Consider the following 19,828-nt stretch of genomic DNA (forward strand, 5'->3'; position numbering starts at 1 on the left):
ATGAGCCCATGTGTCCTCAGGAGCACTGGAGTGGAACCAGCCACACGTCATGTGTGCAAATGTGGCTGTGAATAAGATCTTCCCATTAAATCACAATCATCCACTTGCAGCAGGCAGACTGGGAAGGCTTATACAAAAGTAACAGTTCTTATGTTTGGCAGAGGAGCATCTTTCTTCACTGACATATGATCTGACTCGCCCATAAGACGAGAAAGAATAAGAGGATGAGAGAGGGAAAGAAAGATGGATGTCAGCGAATAGGGAAGAGAGGGTAGCAGCAGGGTTGGGGTGGAGGGATCATGCAGAAAACTGTGAGGCTGTGCAGACATGCCACATTAAATATGATAGAGCTGGCCTAACATCCCCACAATCTATCTAAATCACTACCCAAACAGTGAGAAGAAGGAAGTGTTAGCAAAGTTTTCAACATTCTTTTTTAACAAAGCTGACCTTTGTCCTGTGTGGCAACAGCAGTGCCCTCTGCTGGAGCGGTGCAGTCAGAGTCTGAGCTGTACATCTCTCAGAGACATTATTCACAGTTAATACATGCTAGGGACAGCCAAGACATGAAGAGCCAATACTCCAGAGAAACAGAAAATGTGTGTGTATGTATGTAATATATATATGTGTGTGTATGTATGTATCTATGTATGTATGTATGTATGTATGTATGTATGTGTATATGTATGTTGGAGCTGAAGATTTTAGTTTTTATATATACTGTATGGTGACATTTATTTAACAAAAAAGAAATAGTTGCTATAATAAGCAGTTTCTCTTATAATATAATTTAAAAACATATAATAAATATGAGTAACATGTATGAATTACTTGTGTAATACTTTAAAAACTGTTTTTAGAAGTTGTAAATAAAAGATTATTGGACTACATTTAACAAAAAGATAAAATACACGTTCAGTCTTTTTATTTAAAAAAATCTATTTATTGAGTTAATTTCATTGTGTTACTTGTCTTGTTTAATTATTTGTGAAATGTACTAGCAATTTCGGATTGAAAATTTTTGAAAGTCATTTTTGTCTCTTTTACAAGTTTCACGCTTTTAAAGTATGAAACCTGCAAGAATGGGCTTTACAGCAATATACACTAATTCACTTTTTATTGGGAAAAATTACATATCTGTATGACTTATAAGATTTCACTTTATATAAGCTTTCTAAATAATAATTTTATAGGATTTTTGTGGTAAGATAAGCTAAGAGCCTGTGGTGGAGAGAGACTATTAGAAAAAAACTATTATTTTGAATGTAGCAGGGTAGCTAGCAGCAAAAAGGAAAGATTCTTAATATCCCGCTTATCGATGACAGAATAAATCTCTACATGAGGGCACTAAGCTAGGGCACAGGAAATATGGCGAGGAACAATATCTGCTATTGGTCAAAGAGAAACACCCTCACATAAAGACACAAAGCCACATCCACAATAACATATGTATAAACTAAAATGATTGATTTTGTAGTTTTAGTGTGGTTAGTTTAATGTAAAATCTAGAACCTGAAGCAAAACTCCAACTTTAAAATATGAAGCTGTCCTGAGAAATTGGCAATCAACTCCTGCTTTGCATTATCACAAGCTAAAATAAACAATTAAATGAGCTACTGGCAGATTTAGCCCTGCACACAATCGGTCTATAGACAACAGAAGTACAGAATGAGCACTTACAGTAGTTTAACAAAAGACAGCAGTCAGACGATGAACCAGGAAAAGCTGTTATGGGATGATTGTTCATGAAAACCGAAACTATAACAGCAGTTCATAACTAATGCACACTTTTGATTGACAGCTGCTAATTTTTTCCACTCCGGAGGCGAAGGGCAGCTGACTTCTGTGGCACTCGACTGAATGAGCCACTAAAGTCACGCTGCATTTAGCAGTGCTACAAACTGAAAGACAGGATGAAAAGACAGCGTTGGAGGGTGAGAATATCACCCTCAGTGGGGGTGCTGTGATGTAATTACTGTTGCACGATGCTAGAATTGGGTTTTTCACACGTTTTAGAAAGAGACTTATCCCTTTCGGATGATCATCCAGTGTCAGATGAGAACTGTCAGTCAGCCTTGGGCACACAGTGACCTTACAACCTCAACAGAAAAACTGAGACCTCAGCAGAATTCAAAGGGAAATGTATCTGGAAGATGTCACAAGCAGAAGACTTGTCAGCAAATGATAATCTTATGAGTCAAACACCTTCACAAGAGTCAAGACAACCTGTTGTAAAGGAAAATCACAAATGAGATCTCTTTAATGACTTAAATGTTTACATTTTCTTCTATAGACCAATGGAGAGTTAAAAAAAAGAACTAAAGAAAATGTCATTGTTGCTCTCAAAGACAGCACAATTTTAATCTCAGAGCAATGTCAAAATTGTAATTTTAATTTCTGAATAATCTTTGCATTTTAATACATTTCAAGCAGAATGTCCCGTGTTATTTTACCCAATCATAACTGAACCTCTGATGTGTGCATTACATGATCTGAGTTGCAGTTCTGTGAAATCCTGTGCACGTATAATTCCAGACTTTCGAATGTTGCACTCATACAGTTGCTTTCTGTTGGAGCAGTACCTAACCTGCAAAGTTGAAATCCTTGTTTTGGAGGAATGACATTAGGTCAGAAGACAGTCTACAGCCCGGAATGCATCAAGATGCATTAGCATTTACAATGTGGTAATGTGCATTTCTGACTACTACTATTTAATATCACTCAACCATTTTTGACACTATTGTTCAAACTTTTGGAGTTGGCAAGAAAACTTTGGACTCTCTTATGCTTACCAGGGCTCCATGTATTTGATCAAAATACTGTTTAAACAGTAATACTGTGAAATTTTATTACAATTTTAAATAACTGTAGCTGAGATGGCAAAGCTGAATTTTCAGCGTCATTACTCCAGTCTTAAAGGTACAGGTTGTAGGACATGCCACTACAGGGCGCACTACCTAAACAATAACAATCGTGTGGTTTGATGACGCTAAGAAGGAGCGTGGAATGATGGGATTTGTTGTCTTCTACCCAACCGCTGACGGCCATCAATCAGACGGAAAGATAAATCATGGATTTACCGGATGAGGTAAAGTTTTATAAATGTTGTGTTTGATGTCAAAATTTTATTAAATTGAATTAGACCCGAGTAATGGAAGGTTTACAACTAAATACATAGCAAACGCGAGTTCAGCGATTTGCGCGAGTAGATTAACGTTACATACAAAGTCAATGCAAAGACGTGATCAGACTATGGATCAGACGCATAGAATTTTTTCCTATTGCTTCTGATCTATTTAAATGCATCCTTGCTGAATGAACGTATTAATTTCTTTCAAAAGAAAGATGCTTACTTTTAAATGTTAGTGTATGACAGTAAAGTTTCTATTTCTCCTAGTAAATTAGAAGACAGACAGATATTTTTTAGTTATTTAAAGCTGGGATAACTGGGAAGCATATTTAAAAAGTCATTATTTTTGCAATCCCATTTGTTGATGCTAGCGGCACAGAAATTACACTATAATGATATAATAAATGAGCTATGAAACCTATGAGCAACAAAATGCTCCTCTGGAGATGGCATAAAAAGATGTTGTATGAAACTAAATCTCTATAATTCAATGTCCTGCTGAAGTTCCAGTGATTCAAAGTTGTTTTTTGAAGAATGTCAACCACAATTGATTGCTCTAATGTAGAAAAATGAGTGTAGCCACACAGCCCTTCTGCTATCAATTAGTCATAGATCATTTCCAGAGCCAGTGTTGGCATCTGCCATGTCTCTCTGAATTACCCGCAACAATTTCACCTTCCTTAGCTCACATTAAGACGTCACTGCACCATGCTCAAAATAGAAGAAGTCAAAGGTAACAGAATTAGACATTTGATGTGGAGATGTCCGGAGGCACATGACCAACAAGGATGGGCATATCAGGGTGCCAAACAGGGGTTGCATTGCCATGATTGCCCATGAAAGGTGCACTAATGAAGTCATCTGGCCTTCCACGAGACACCAGCATCACACAGTGAGCTTCAATGATTTGCGGTTAATAGTCACACTGAATCAAACTTGTGTACTGATGCACTCTATCCACTCGAATGTGACACTTGCTCAAAAGCACACACTCCTACGCACATGCCCACACACATTAAAAGCAGCCTGTCGTCATCCACGCCCTACAGATTACACATTAAACACACACACACAAGCCTAAAAAAAGGAAGGTGTTTTTGTCCTCTGAGGCCTTGTCTCTGTGGATTTGTCTATCCGGCACTTCATCGGCGACTGCTGCTAAAACCTCCCATGTGCACCGAATTGCCATGATTAAAACAGTAAACTAAGAGTGCGTAGCACAATCAGTCCTTCCTGTTATTCTTCTCATCATCCATTTCTGCTTAAATGGCTTTAATTAATGCTGCTCCTTTAATGTTTCCCCTGATTCAACTCTAACAACCATGCCTTAAAAAATAAACTCATGTCTATATCCCCCTCCACCTTGCCATCCATTAGTCACATCCAGCTTGCATGAACAAAAGGAGATGAAAATGGCTGCCAAGACTGGAATAAACTGGACGAAGAGGACACAGGAATGTCATACATCCGGCAGTGACCATTACTAGGTCTCAATCTACATGAGCCAGACCATTGCTCTTTTGAAAAACAAAGTGTTTAGATGCAAAGAAAACATCAAACATTTCAGTTTTAAGCTGGTTACTTAGTCATGACTAGGGTTGCCCTGATGCATCAGCCAGTAATTTCTATCAGACAGGTCACTGGGGCAAATTATATCCTTTCTGTCAAAAGAAGGGTGAAAAATGCACTCATCAATTCAGTTCATGTGAGTTAAGAAAGTTAATGTGAGTAATGAGTTTTATATGGATTTATTTAAAACAAGCTATAAAAAATCAGAAACATACAATTATAGGTACTGGTGTCTTTCTATATAATAGGATATCATACTGAGCGGAAAATTAGCATTTTGCATGAACCTTTTCTTCAAGGATGCAATGGCAAAAGAGCTTCCCTAAAAAATGTGATGAGAAAGTAACCAACAGAGAAAAAAAATAATAATAATAATAATTATATATATATATATATATATATATATATATATATATATATATATATATATATATATATATATATATATAGAAAATTATTATTATTATTTTTTCTCTCTGTTGGTTACTTTCTCATCACATTTTATATTTCTGATGTAGCAGCACCACTGAATGCTTTTCTTTTGTTTCACTTAACATTATTACATTCTCACTGAGATACTAAAAGGATGATGTGAATGGGGGAAAAAGTCAGTGAGAGGAGTCAGTATCTGTTGAACAAATGTGCGATAATGCCCACCTTTTATGTTCGCAATCTGTCCGTAAATCCACAGACAAGGCTCAAACTGGTGGAAAAAGTAGCGATTAAAAATTAAACAACTCAGCCACTCAGACATCATCACATCCAAATCATAATGAACCAGAATTGATTTGAAACACAAAAGAGTTGGAGCACTCAGCTTGGTTAAATTAAAGACGTACCCATGGTTTACTGCTCAGCACTACACATAGGCAACTAGTGTATTTTTTTTAAAGAGTCTGTTGGTTATTGCAGGTCCCATGATATTAAACACATTTGTGGTGAAGCGATGCCATGGCCTTGGGGGAGGCACAGTGAGCATCATTACCTCATTACAGGCCCCAGTGCTCTGCCAAGGAGGACAGGATGAGAGGAAATTAAAAGCATTGGCTGACCATGTCACCCTGGAAAAGCAATGACCTGTCGACTAGCACAGGACCGAGATGTCAGCAGAACAAGTTTCTTTTACATATAGAAATAAAGTCTAAAGGCAAGTATTTCACTTGAGCCATTATTCTAGTCTTCAGTGTCAATGATCCTTCAGAAATCATTCTAAAATGCTGATTTGGTGCTCAGGAAACATTTCTTATTATCATCAAATAGTTGTTTTTATATTTAGGGATATTTAGGATTCTTTAATAAACTGAAAGTTCACAAGACCAGCTTATTAACAATGTCAAAGTCACTTCACTGTCACTTTTGATAAATTGAATGCATCCTTCTTGCTGAATAAAGCATTCATTAAGAAAATCTTCAGGAACTCAATAGTGTAGTTAATACAACTTATTTATCTAAATAAGAGTTTTTGAAAAATACTGCTGAGGGAGGGGGATGAGGAAGACAAGAGTTAGGGACCAAGAGAGAAAGAATAAATACAAATTAACTCCTCTTTTATGCTTGGCATGCTAGGGAAGCATCATGGATGACTGTGCAAGCTCAGTTGGAAGTTAGCAGCTACAGCATGCACACAGAGTGTGAATCTCGTCCATCTCTGGTTCAGTGGCGTAGCCACAGGTGTGCCAGGGTGTGCCTGTGCCACCCACAGTGGCAGCTGGCACACCTAAAAATAGATGCAGAATTATTTTTTATAGTCTCAATAAAAAATGTTTACTAAACATGGGCTATTGTTGTTTACTTAGAAAATATATATATATTTTTAAATCAACCCTTTCACGTGTAAGTTACAAATATTTTACATGAAAGTAAGTGGCTGTTGAACTGGACGAAGAATAGAGTAAACTTTATTGTTCTGCTATGTCTGTCTGATATATGAGTAAATTACGTCGACAAATTACATTTGATTAGATAGTTTTTGCTGCTTCCATAGACATCAGTGTGTATTTTACAAACTACCAATGTATTGTTTTACTAGTGATTATGTATATTTAAATGTATGAAACCTAAAATAAACATTATGTTGTTGAAAACACTGCATATTAATTGTGATATATGACAAGCGCTGAGCGCGTCCATCTCTGGCTCACTGCCAGCCAACGCACGAAAGCTGTTTGAATCTGGCAGTTCTGTGATGCCACTGAACATTCTAAATCATACTCTCAGGGGCACAGAAATAAGAATCCAAAATATGGTGCAATAATGCTAAAAATGTTAAAACGTAATTTACATTTTAAATTATTTTTGTTAAAATGTATCTGCCGACATTCGGACTGCCAACCAATCAGCAAACAGCAGCTGACTGTGACCCCAGCAGTCTATGATATAAACAGATAATTTTTGTTTGCACATTGCTAGCTAGCAATATGTCGCAGAGCGCCTTTCTTAATTTTTTTTAGCAAAAAACCTCGGCTTGATGGACAGCCGGACACAAGGCCTAACGTTACACCTGATGAGGATGTTTCTCCCTCCCCGGGCCCAACATCAACAGACAGTGTTGCCAGATTGGAAATGTCCAAGTATCATACCAGAAGTTCAAAATTACCGTATTTGGAAGAAAATTATTACATTTAACAATTAACTACATTTTTAAAACTACCTGCAAATTACCACTAGGAGTATGATTGGACGGAAGCAGTGGGACAAAAATACTATCCCATAATTTTGCACAGTAATCTGACAATAAATGTGGCACACCCAGAGTCTCTTTTCTGGCTACGCTACTGCTCTGGTTCTTTCAATTTTTCATTCAGGATGACTACAAAAAAAAAAAAAAACAATCTGCAAAGCCTGTCTGAAAGTCTGTTGGTGGCCAGATTTGTTGAAAGTCTTCTGACAGAAGTCTGAGATTGTAAAAATGGAGGGCGGCATTACTGAGATATTGCAAATAGACATTGGATCCAGTACAGGAAGCTTGAATATGTGCAAAATAATTAAAAACATTGCTCAAACTTCTCAAACTTGGCCATTCTCTTTCAATTCCCTTTAATGTTTGATTTCAGACTGCTCAGATACTGGAGCCATCGGCATCATAATGGTTTCAAACGTTGAATCTGTTTTCACACTTTCTTCAAGTAATTTGTGAATTCTCTACAAAAAAAAAAAAATTTGTGCAGACAATGTGCTTAAAGGTTTGTGGTGACACAACACCATTTACGTCCTCATTCTTTAAAAACACCACAAGGTAAAATAATACACAACCAAAACTAAACTGAACAGTTATTTTCAGTTTAATTAAACAGGTTAATTTTCACATTTCACAACAATTTTCAAAACTGTTACTGTACATTTTTTTTATCTTTTTTTCCCCTGACTAATGTCTATTTACTGAATTATTTCATTTAACATTATATTATGTGTGTTAACAATATATATTCAAGGCAAAATTCGTGTCCTGAAGCAAAAAAGTGTTTGAAGAAAATGACAGATAATTTTTAGAAATGGGGGTCAAGCATTTCCAGACTTTACAGAAGACCATACACATGCACAAACATACACCAGATCTGGAAAAGATCGGTTTAATTACACAACCCTCAAAGTGCCGAATAGAGAGCCCACTGATCGGCCAGAATGTGTTCCCCAGCTGTGCTCCTCAGAGCCGTTTTCATTTTGAGCTCAATTTGTCAGAGCACTTAAAAACAACCGGAGAAAAGCTGCTTGTGAAGTCTAAAATGGCTGATTATACAGTATTCAGATGGAATATACTGTACATTTAAAAAAAGCATGCTTTTAAAGAAAAAAAACAGAGTCTGGAATTAAATAAAGGAGGAAGACATCAAAGTTGCAGCTATATGGAATGAGGACATAGTTCACTGCTGCAAGTGAGAAGACACTTTGAGAAAGAGTCACCAAATAGACCCTCATTTCACAAAGACAAGTATACCTCATTATTTGTACTGGCAAGGCAGCTGGGTACTCACACAGCCAGAGAGAGGGAAGACACACTTACACACAAAGAACTGTTTCCTCATGCAGTTCAGATGGACATTTTAATGATTTAATAACAAGTGAAAACTGCAAACATTATTCTTCATGTGGCTTTTCAGACCACAGAAACCAATCACTGTTCAGAAGCTTGGAGGCTGCATTTATTTGATCAAATACAGTACAAAACAAATATTTTGAAACATTATTACAATTCAAAACAACTTTTCTACTTTAATATGTTTTGAAATTCTATTTATTTGTGATGGCAAAGCTGAATTTTCTATAGCCATTACTTCAGCCTTTGGTGCTCCAGAAACATTCCAGTTATTAGTAAAGTTGAAAACAGTTTCATTTTGTCCGTTTTTATTTTTTATATAATTTAGAGGGGATGCTGTACCTTACTGCTCCATTTGCTTTTTCCAAGAAAAGTGTTCTTCCCTGAGAAACTAAATTAAACAGGCAAAAAAATCCTCCCTATATTTTCAGGGAGTATAAGAGGATTTAAAAAGACTTTTAATCCTAATGCAGACGACAACATACAACACTGTGCAACCATCCTTTAATACAGAAGGTCTACGGTTTCCAAAAGCCTTCTTCTGTTCACTTTCTACAGACTCATATTGGGAGCCCCTAACAGCCGAGATAAAGTCCACATTTTATTTCCTGTGGGGCAGGTCACAACAAACATCGAGTACAGATGTTTTACTCACTCCGTCTTCCTGTCAGATGTTTATCTCTTTCCTTAACAGAAGGGGTACACTACAGGTGGTTGACAAGTCTGCAAGTGCATTATACAACCCAGTGTTTCAAATAAAATGGAATTAATTATTTCTTCATGTGTTAAATTGCCATCTTTGAGAAGTAAATCAGGAAAGTGAAGACGCAATGCTGGAATACTTGATTCTGATTGGTCCATTACAACAGTTGAGCAGTCAAATATGTGTATTTATTCTAATACCTGTAATATTGTACAGTCAGACAGTCATTGTCAGAAAAAACACCTACAAAATGATGCAAAACCCCTCGTGTCTCATATTGGGGTCCTGATCACCCTGTCAGGGTTTATTTGTAAGATAATGATGACTGCGCTCATTTGTCAAATTTGCAGTATTATAACAAACACACAAGAGATTATGTGCAAAATGGTGTAGACAAATCCTCCTCTGGGGTATCATTTTCTTATAGTTCCCTCTGAATGTGAGGGGAACAGAGACAGCAGAGGGGTTATTTTAAACCCATCTGCTCTCAGGGAGCTTTAATCTTTGTCAAGCTTCCATTTCCATTCCATTCAGTGACCCTATGCGTCTCATTCAAGTCTCAGGTCAATAAAGTACTTACTGCACTAAGAGGCCCCAGGGCCCTACATTTGAGAAAACATATTTAAGCATAATGAAAATAATTACTCTGCACAATGGATGGATCATTATTTATTTATGCCGATGATGATGGGAATGAGAGGGAGGTGATTGGAACATACGTCTTGGCGGCGGATGAATACCCTTCCGATGTTCTCCGCTAAAGGAGGAGGCGTAATCCAGTGCTCAATTCGACGTCGATTGCTTTGGGAGAGACTTTGTCGTGGTGAGAGCTGGGTTTGATGGCCTAGCTTGACTTAGTGCTTTAGTACACAATTCATTTTCAGCAGTGCCCTTGCAAATCTCACCTCAGGAAACTTACTTTAATCTTTGTATACTCTCACTGGATAAATGGATGGGACGTTCTCCATCAAATTTATAGTTAATGATAAACAGTGTTTGGAATAACGGCGTTTAAAAGAGGGGGGTTAGGTAACGACGTTATTTTTTCAGTAACAGGGTAATCTAACTAATTACTTTTCCCGTCGTTACAACGCCGTTAACGTTACTGAACGTTAAATGCGGCGCGTTACTATGCATTGATTTAATGTGCAATCCGAACGCACCCCTGGCTCACACAGCGAGTGAGCAGGTGGGTTAATAACGAGATAAGCGATTATGATTGGCTAAGGCAGAGTCATGTGTTTCATGGTAGCCAATCAGAGCCAGTGTTTTTACACACACGCGCCAGCGGCGCCAAACACACACAGTCATACACACGCAGCAACAGCTACACAGAGATTTGCAGCAGCAGGAGAAATGGCGAGTCAGGAGCAATCCGATGAAAAGTTGGCATTTTCAAGGTGGAGATGTAAGCACTACTTCAAATTCATTGTAGTCAAAGGCAAGAACGTGCATGTAATGTGTGACACACGCATTTACAAAGCTAGTGGCCAAAAACACTTTTCTTACAAAGAGTGCAGGATAAAACTCTTGCTGTCTGTTGACGTGCAATAAATCTCGAAAGTTATGTACGAACACCTGTCTGTTCTACTTATTTCAACTGACTTGTGAAAACTGCTAAAAAAAAAAAAAAAAATTCTTTGACATATAGCAACTTTTTTTTTTACAGTAACGCAAAAAATGCGTGTGTGGGAAGTCGTGGCCTAATGGTTAGAGAGTCGGACTCCCAATCGAAAGGTTGTGAGTTCGAGTCCCGGGCCGGCAGGAATTGTGGGTGGGGGGAGTGCATGTACAGTTCTCTCTCCACCTTCAATACCACGACTTAGGTGCCCTTGAGCAAGGCATCGAACCCCCAACTGCTCCCCGGGCGCCGCAGCATAAATGGCTGCCCACTGCTCCGGGTGTGTGCTCACAGTGTGTGTGTGTGTTCACTGCTCTGTGTGTGTGCATTTCGGATGGGTTAAATGCAGAGCACAAATTCTGAGTATGGGTCACCATACTTGGCTGAATGTCACTTCACTTTCACTTTCAAATAGTTACTTTCCCTGGTAACGAGTTACTTTTATTATAGAGTAATTCAGTTACTAACTCAGTTACTTTTTGGAACAAGTAGTGAGTAACTATAACTATTTACTTTTTTAAAGTAACGTTCCCAACACTGATGATAAAGTAATTAGCTTTTGGGTTGACCCTGTAAATTTTGTTGGCATTTCATTTAGCCTCCGCTTCATTTCAAGCTGTCACTCATTATACACCCAAGAATTAAATGCCTGGATAATAAAACATTTGAGAAAGTGTCTTTAATCCATTTTGGGAATCATAAAACAGACTAAGGTGGTTTGCTTCTCTTAGCTCTTAGCTTAGCACAGTAAACACTGTTTCTACAAACTGAATGCTATGTTTAAATTATTTCAGCTGTAAATGACAGCAGCTTATATTTAACCTGGAACAAATAAATACTCTGGAAAGAGTCCATTCCACTGCACAATGAAAACTCAAGAAACTCATGCTCCTGAACTAGGTCAACCACATCATTTCACACTATGATCAGGCACCACAATGTAACTGGCATGTAACACTAGCAGGTATCAAGGTGCTAATGTGATCCTAGCACAATTTGTCTCTGTAAGCTCATCCGTAGAGAAGGAATTGAAGTTTTTATGGTCAGATAAGGAAGTCGTTTTCTGCGCCTTGATACAGATATTGCTGGTGGGATGTAGGTAGATGGAACAGATCCTCAATCATCAGAGCAGACGTGAGTTCTAATGCCTCAAAGCTGCAGTAAATCAAGTAGAAAAAAGCCAGATTCTGCCTGGAAAGCTGCATTCATTCACACTCCTGCCAGAAGGGTAGTTTTTCTCCAACTGGCCCACTGTCTGTCAGATAGTCTACTGACACAGATCGCTCCTTCTACAAACACAGTATCGTAAACTCAACTGCCATTAACATCTCTTTCATGAGAGAAAACACATTTGGACATGCACCATTAAGGTTTTTATCAGGGGGAACAGCAAGGCACGTTGTAATGTAAAAGAAAAAATCATTTTAAATTGCTTATTATTTCTGCTAAAAAATAATCCATGTTTGCAATACTGCAGATAACATTTGAATGCTTGTATGACTGTATGTACTGTTTATGATTTCATTCATTTCTATATCTTTCTGATGCCCACACACACACAAAAGCATCACAGAACAGCTTTCTGCGGTCTCTTAGTCTTAATCTCTGTGCAGTCTATTCTCTGGAGGAACTGGACCTGAAAGAACTCATCATCTCTGGCCAAAGGCACCTAATGCAGAGGGTCAAAGTTGCCAAGTAATTAACCAACAGACACACACTGCCACCCGCCAACACACAGATGGAAGAACATATTTTCAAGACGAATGGCAAACCACCACATCACTATAATAGCACAACAGAAGAGTTGTCTCTCCCCATACTCTGCCACGCAACTTCATCATGAAGAGTGACATTCATGTGCATATGTCTCTCATACAAGTGTATGAGGAAAGTTATACCACAGGGATGTGAATATAGAATTCTAGAAGTTTCAAATTTTACCTCCTCATGTTGGACGTGCTCTACTGATCCTAATCCAAACTTCTGACACACATTTTACAGTTTGCAATTTTTTTTATATAATCTATATAATTAATATTATTATCCCTTAATTTTATACATGATTAATATTAATGACACACACACACATACATACATACACACACACACACACACACATATATATATATATATATATATATATATATATATATATTTGTGTGTATATATACACTAGCACTAATTGCAATTGAAAAAACTAAATATTGTTCACATGCTCACACAAAACGTGATCTTTCTGACCTATGACCTTTTTAGTCAAAACATGAACGTGTCCTCAGAAGACACTGTTGTCCTAAGAATATCTGAATAAAAGGGTACGGGTACCATTAGCCATCAGTTCACTGTCTATGATGAAAAGTAGCTAGAGGGAGACGCTTTTTGTTTTAGTGTTATAGCTGAAACCACTAAGCTTTCTATAAAAGTAGTCTCTGAAAAACCCCACAAAAAAACTACACTTAATGTAATATTAAATTCAATTAAAGAAATATTAGTTAATGAGAAAAGATTTGAGCACACCGAGTAACAAATTAAACCTAAAGGAGCTGGTTTAATTTATTTACATAAGCGCATGCGCTGGATGGTAGGCTCTAATTAATTTCTCTGGGACGGCGATAAGACAAAGTATAAAGATAGCCTGGAACAAAGAGCACTTCCAACACTACGAAGGAGCAGCCAAATAGAAAGTCACTCAAAGCAACAAGAAAACTTGACAGTTCTGAACAGATACGGGTGTTGATAGGGCTGGACGATTAATCGAGAAGTAATTGAAATGAAATTTAGAACCTCTAACCGACGTAATTTTCCCATGTCGGTTATTTCAGTTATTTCCTGTTAATACTTCCCCCTTAAAAGTGTGTGTAGCCACATGACTCTGCTCTCCAGTCAGTGGCATAAAAGCAAAACACGGAGGTGAACGCCGGTTCAACACATAGTGATGGCTTGCGAGCAGTGAGCCTTGAGTCTTCACTAAACTTTGTCAGTTGTATTTGTTTTATGGTTTGGACGTTCAAGCGATTAGACGATTGGATGTGTATTATTATGTCGAGCTACCATGTTCGCGCAGCTGCATTGTGGCACGAAAACTCATAGACTCATTGTCAGCGCTGTCCTGTGATTTATCACTAAAGTATCTTAGAATATCAAAAATTATTATAGCATATTTTTCTACTTTTGAAGGAACTAAGCTATTTACAACCCCCAGCTTCACAATAATATAGAGACGGTATGACTACTTCACTCACGCAATCACTCGTACTGGTACTATTTACCTTTAATCTTTATTTATCTCTTACACCGAGCAATAATATGTAAGAAATGTTACGAACATAGATAAAATAACTGCTTATAGTGAGATATGATCGCTCTTTCAATAGGAAAAAACATCCCACCTTTAATAGTCGATCTCAACCGTCTGGCTGAGGCCAGTCTAAAAAGACGCTCAGGACAGTTGACAGAACGCTGCTGCGTGTTGACACGAAAGCGTATAATTTTCACGTGTTATTAAGCCTTGCCACTTACAAATTTAACCATTCAAAAGACTTTAAAGCATTCAAACACAAGACGCGGAAAAGCTGAACTGAGTAGCTGGTTACTCGCGTTACTCGAACCGACCTCTCGTTTGCAAAGTTCTCCTTTAAGTTCCTCCTGCACCTCAAAGAACAAAAAAAAGTTTAAACAAACAGAAAAGGATGTGTAAGAATCCACTTCAGCACCGCGGTGTTCTGGTGTTCAGGCTCACGCAGAGAGAGGCGTCTCAAAACACTTGAACACCGAATTTATCTGTTTTTGCTCTTGTACTGACAAATACATAAAAAATATGTAAAAATACCCGTCTTGGATAGTATGTTCAAAAAAACTGTCAGTTATGTCTTAAGTTAAAGTAAACAGTTGAGAAAAAAATCGTTATGTGTATTATATTGGATGCATTCATTGTCTCTTAACCCTCTCAAGGCAGGCGTTGCTGATTTGCAACAGTTAAAAACTAAAAACCTTATTACTCCAGATACATATTTTATGTATCTGCAGTACTAAAAACTTTACTAAAGGTTACTAAAGTTACTAAGTTACTAAAACTTAATTTGAGCCTGAGAGGGTTAAAGTGACCGCGCCTTGTTGATGAACAAATAAACAGAACGATCATACAGATTAAACACTTTCAAACAGGGCCCACTGGTACAACCTGAACCAGGGCCCCGCAAACCCCAACTATGGCCCTGTTTACAGTACAAACCTTGTAAGTGAACTATGAGGGCAAAAAAACAAAACAGAAACAAAATAATCATTCATTAATCGTAATCGAGGTAAAATGTTCAATTAATCGAGGTTCTGACTTTAGGCCATAATCATCCAACCCTAGGTGTTGAGCTGCAGAATTACACACGCTCACATGTTATCACGCTCACAGTGATAACAAGGGAAAAATGAATGTCAGTTATCCTTACATTTGGACAGAGAGATGATAGTCTGAGCCATGAGTGACAGCACTCTGATTTCCATGAATTGCACCCACAGATCTTCAGAAAATCCATTTGTATGTTTCCACAGATGCTAGTCAGCTTGGGTTTAGTTTCAGAATTAGTGCACCCAAGGACCGCCCACAATCCTCTGACTGTCCATATGATCATGCAAACTGCTCTATGCTGACAAAACTGGAAATTACTTTTTAGATATGGCAAGCTCTAATCTGATTGGCTGATCTTATACAATTGCAGAAAAAATTAAAATCATAATAATAATAATAATAACAAAACATTTAATATATAATTATATAGGAAAATTAATTACTTTTACATAGTTTACAAAAAAAAATGCATTTCAAATAAATGCTGTTCTTGGGAATTTGCTATTCATCAAAGAATCCTTAAAAAAAATGCATCACTGTTTCCACAAAAATACTAAGTGGCACAAATGTTTTCAACATTAATAATAAGAATTATATGTATATATATATATATATATTTTATAAGAAAGAAGTAAAATAAATGGCTGCTGAAAATTCAGTTTTAAAAAATTCAATAAGTTACATTTTAAAATATATTCAAAAAGAATAGTCATATTAAATTGTAGTACTATTTCAAAATGTTACAGTTTTTACTGTTTTACTGGTGATCATTTCAAGTGATTTCTTTCAAATATATAAAAAAATTACAGACTTCAGATTTTTGAATGGTAGTGTATATATTAGTCAGCTAGCAAATATTCTCTACTGTGAAATTTGAATCAACAGAAATAGCAAAAAAAAAAAAAAAAAAAAAAAAAAACTCATAATATCCCAAACCCCAAATGTTACAATTTACAGGCATAATTAAAACATATGCACAAGTTCAACAAATTTCAGAAGTTGTGACAAAGCAGAACTGGTATAAAACAGATCTGTGGACCATCTTCTGCTTGACTGTTTACATGGGGGAAAAAAGTGGGAAAAGAGCTTAGATTGCTGTTTAATGGCTTGGGAAATAGGTATGAAGACAAAGTCAGGTTTAAAATTGAAGCCTGTGATTTAGGTCTGCAGGGGGAAGTGCCCAGCCATAGTGTTATCTCAAATTAGTTTGTGTGAACGTTTAATGTGTTACGGTTGGCAGAAGACACTCTCACAATTTGCACATTTCATATTTTAGGGATTTGTCAAAGCAAGAGTGTATGTGCACATGTTTGAATGTGTGAGCGAGTGATAGTGTTGAAACGTAAACCAGCCCATTCTTTGTCACCATAGAAACAGGAAGGCAACATGACAATGACTCCATCAGGCTTACTTGAGCACAGAGACAGAAATGAAAATGGGAGGATGAGAGAGATGACAAAGGGCAACAGATATGTTGAATATTGCAAACAAAAATATGCCAAAGGCAAAATGCAACTCTTTGGCTTTATTAGTACACAAGGTACTACCAACAGAGAGAAAAATAAGAAAACAGAGAGAGAGAGACCTTACTGCTTATCAGTGTTATAAAGCTGAACCACAGGAAGTACCCACAGATGAACAAACAGCAAACAGTATCTTACATGTGGTATCATGTATTATGGTCGGTGTGCAACACTAAACCAAACATCAATGGGACATAGATACCTAGAAATGTGCTTTAAAGGGACAGGTGAACTAGGAGACCCTTGAGCAGAGATGTGAGCACAAAGCCAAACATATAAGAATTGCCACAGAGCATCATGGGGTTTTTATTTAGATCTGAGCTGGCACTAACATTTAAATGTCAGGTAAGGAGATGGAAGGACTTGTTGGCATAAAAGCTTGAGGCTAAATGACAAAAAAAGGAGAGAGAGAGAGAGAGAGAGAGAGAGAGAGGGTTGTGCAGGCTGTGAGGACTGGTCATATACTGTAGCACCATCAGTTGGCTCTCACTGTCCGTATAAAAGATTATCCAAAGAGGCAGTGGGCATTTAATATCAGTTTTTCCCCCCTCAAATAACAGCATTTCTGAAATCTACTTAATTATGCAAAAGGCTTACGTCTTTAAGCAGTCATATCATGCCATTTTTGCTGCTGTGCCTAAGACATTATAAATGCTCACTTCGCGCAAAAATAAGGAACAATGGTTACTTTAATGCTGCAAGGGTTAATGTATTTGAGATTCAGATGTCTAAAGTCACATTTTGATTTTGAAACAAGATATTTTTTTCTACAGATTACTATAGAGTCATTTTTAGACCACTCAGAATTTTGTTAAAGCTAAAAGTGCCATTTCTGTTACTTAAAAAAAAGGGCCAGCTTTTGAAACTAAATGTGTCTACACAACAGTTCCTGAAAAAGCTTCAATATACAAGAAACTGAAAAAAAAACCTTGCTGCAAAGTGAATCATGTCTTATAGCAGAATTGTCACAAGCGGATATTAATCAGGTCTCTGGTTTCCTTCGCTTTAGCTGTTCTACACACAGCATGAAGGAACAGTGGTAAATCAATTGCCATGGCGACTAAAAGGCCTCCCGGTGCTCCGAGCCCCGTCTTTAAAAAAAACCTGGCATGATAATGAGAGCAGTTCATCATATGAGTCACTCTCTGTACAGAACGAACCTGTATGTATGTTTAGAGACCTGATTAACTGAAATTACACTCAACGCATGTTTAAGTTGTCATTTATTGTTATTGTTACGTTTATGAACTTTCTGTTTCCTTATTTGGCCATCTTCCTTTTCTTGTTTTGTTAATTGATTGATCCCCACCTGTCTCCAGTTCCCTCATCACCTGTGTGCTTAAATACCCTGTCTGTTTAGTTCCTCCTCGTCCGTGATTGTATTGTAACCTAACCTGTATGTGAAGTTATCTGTAAATGTCTATGTTAATGCTGAATGTAATGTAGTATATTGTCTGTATTCTCCTTCTTCCTTTAGTAAACTCCTCATCTGATCCCGATCATCCTCGAGCACTTTTATCCTTTCGTTTAGCATACATACACACCCATAATTGTAACAGAATCACGGACCAAACAGTATAGTTTATTTAGCAGCGTTTTTACTTTCTTTTGGTTTTTTATGTTCCTCCCTCTCCCGGAATGGCCATCCCAGCAGTCCGTCTCCTGTGCCTGGAGCAACTGGACCGTTCGCTGGAGGACCATACCAGGGACTTTCTAGATCTGGCGTGCCTTACCAACTTCCCCAACCGCTCGCTCTCAAACTTCTTCCACACCGGCCTGAGCGAGCGGTGTAAGACACGCCTACCAGCGAACGGTCCCCGAGAGAATTTCGCCGCTTTCGTGGAGTGGGTGCTGGAGAAAAATGGATCTTCATGGACCATCAGCACCGCCGAAGAGGATATCTCCAGCCCCACTCCCAACCCAGAGACCAGCCAGCCACCATCAAGCCGCACAGAGCCAGAGCCCACCGCAGCCGCAGAGCCCGAGCCAATGCAGGACCTCGAGAGCGCGACTGACCAGATGTGTGAGCCGGCAACAACGTGCATCGTGGGACTCTCAGTGGAGATCGAGGGCGTGGAGGAACGCCCTGCCCACACTTCCGCGACTGAGGGTGAGCTGTTTTCGGTCTCGGGAAAGGATATGGAGCAACTTATGGATCTTATGGACTGGTCTATGGAGATAATCCCTGAATTTTCTGTTTCTCCGCTGGTTCCGTCCAGCCCTGTTCCCCCTGTATACCCTCTCAGTCTCCCACTCCCACCTCCTCCAGTCAGTTCCTCTGCTCCATTTCCGCTGGTTCTGCCCAGCCCTGAATTTTCTTTTTCTCCGCTGGTTCCGCCCAGCCCTGAGCTTTCTGTTTCTCCGCTGGTTCTGTCCAGCCCTAAATTTTCTGTTTCTCCGCTGGTTCCGTCCAGTCCAGAAATTCTCTGTTTCTCCGCTGGTTCCGCCCAGCCCTGAGTTTTCTGTTCCTCCGCTGGTTCCGCCCAGCCCTGAATTTTCTGTTCCTTTGCTGGTTCCGCCCAGCTCTGAACTTCCTGTGTCTCCGCTGGTTCCGCCCAGCTCTGAACTTCCTGTGTCTCCGCTGGTTCCGCCCAGCTCTGAACTTCCTGTGTCTCCGCTGGTTCCACCCAGCTCTGAATTCCTGTTTCTCCGCTGGTTTCACCCAGCTCTGAATTTCCTGTGTCTCCTGTGTTCCCTCCCAGCCTCCCCCTCCCACCTCCTCCTAGACCTGTCAGTCCCTCTGCTCCACTTCCGCTGGTTCCGTCCAGCCCTGATCCTCCTGTTTTTCCTCCCATCCTTCCTCTCTCTCCTCCTCCTAGACCAGCCAGTTCCTCGACGTCATCTCTGCTGGTGCCAGTCAGTCCCGCAACTCACCCTCAGTCCGCGCCATCTGGGCGCGATGGTTCG

At 38.6% G+C, this 19,828-nt stretch overlaps 1 protein-coding gene across 1 annotated transcript in view; it reads right to left on the bottom strand.

Annotated features, from left to right (window-relative positions):
* Positions 1–19,828, bottom strand: part of LOC132130013 (voltage-dependent N-type calcium channel subunit alpha-1B-like) — a 121,544-nt gene that overhangs the window by 78,532 nt on the left and 23,184 nt on the right. The gene's annotated exons all lie outside the window — the stretch shown is intronic.

Source organism: Carassius carassius, chromosome 47 (genome assembly GCF_963082965.1).
Source record: "Carassius carassius chromosome 47, fCarCar2.1, whole genome shotgun sequence".
Lineage (NCBI taxonomy): Eukaryota > Metazoa > Chordata > Actinopteri > Cypriniformes > Cyprinidae > Carassius > Carassius carassius.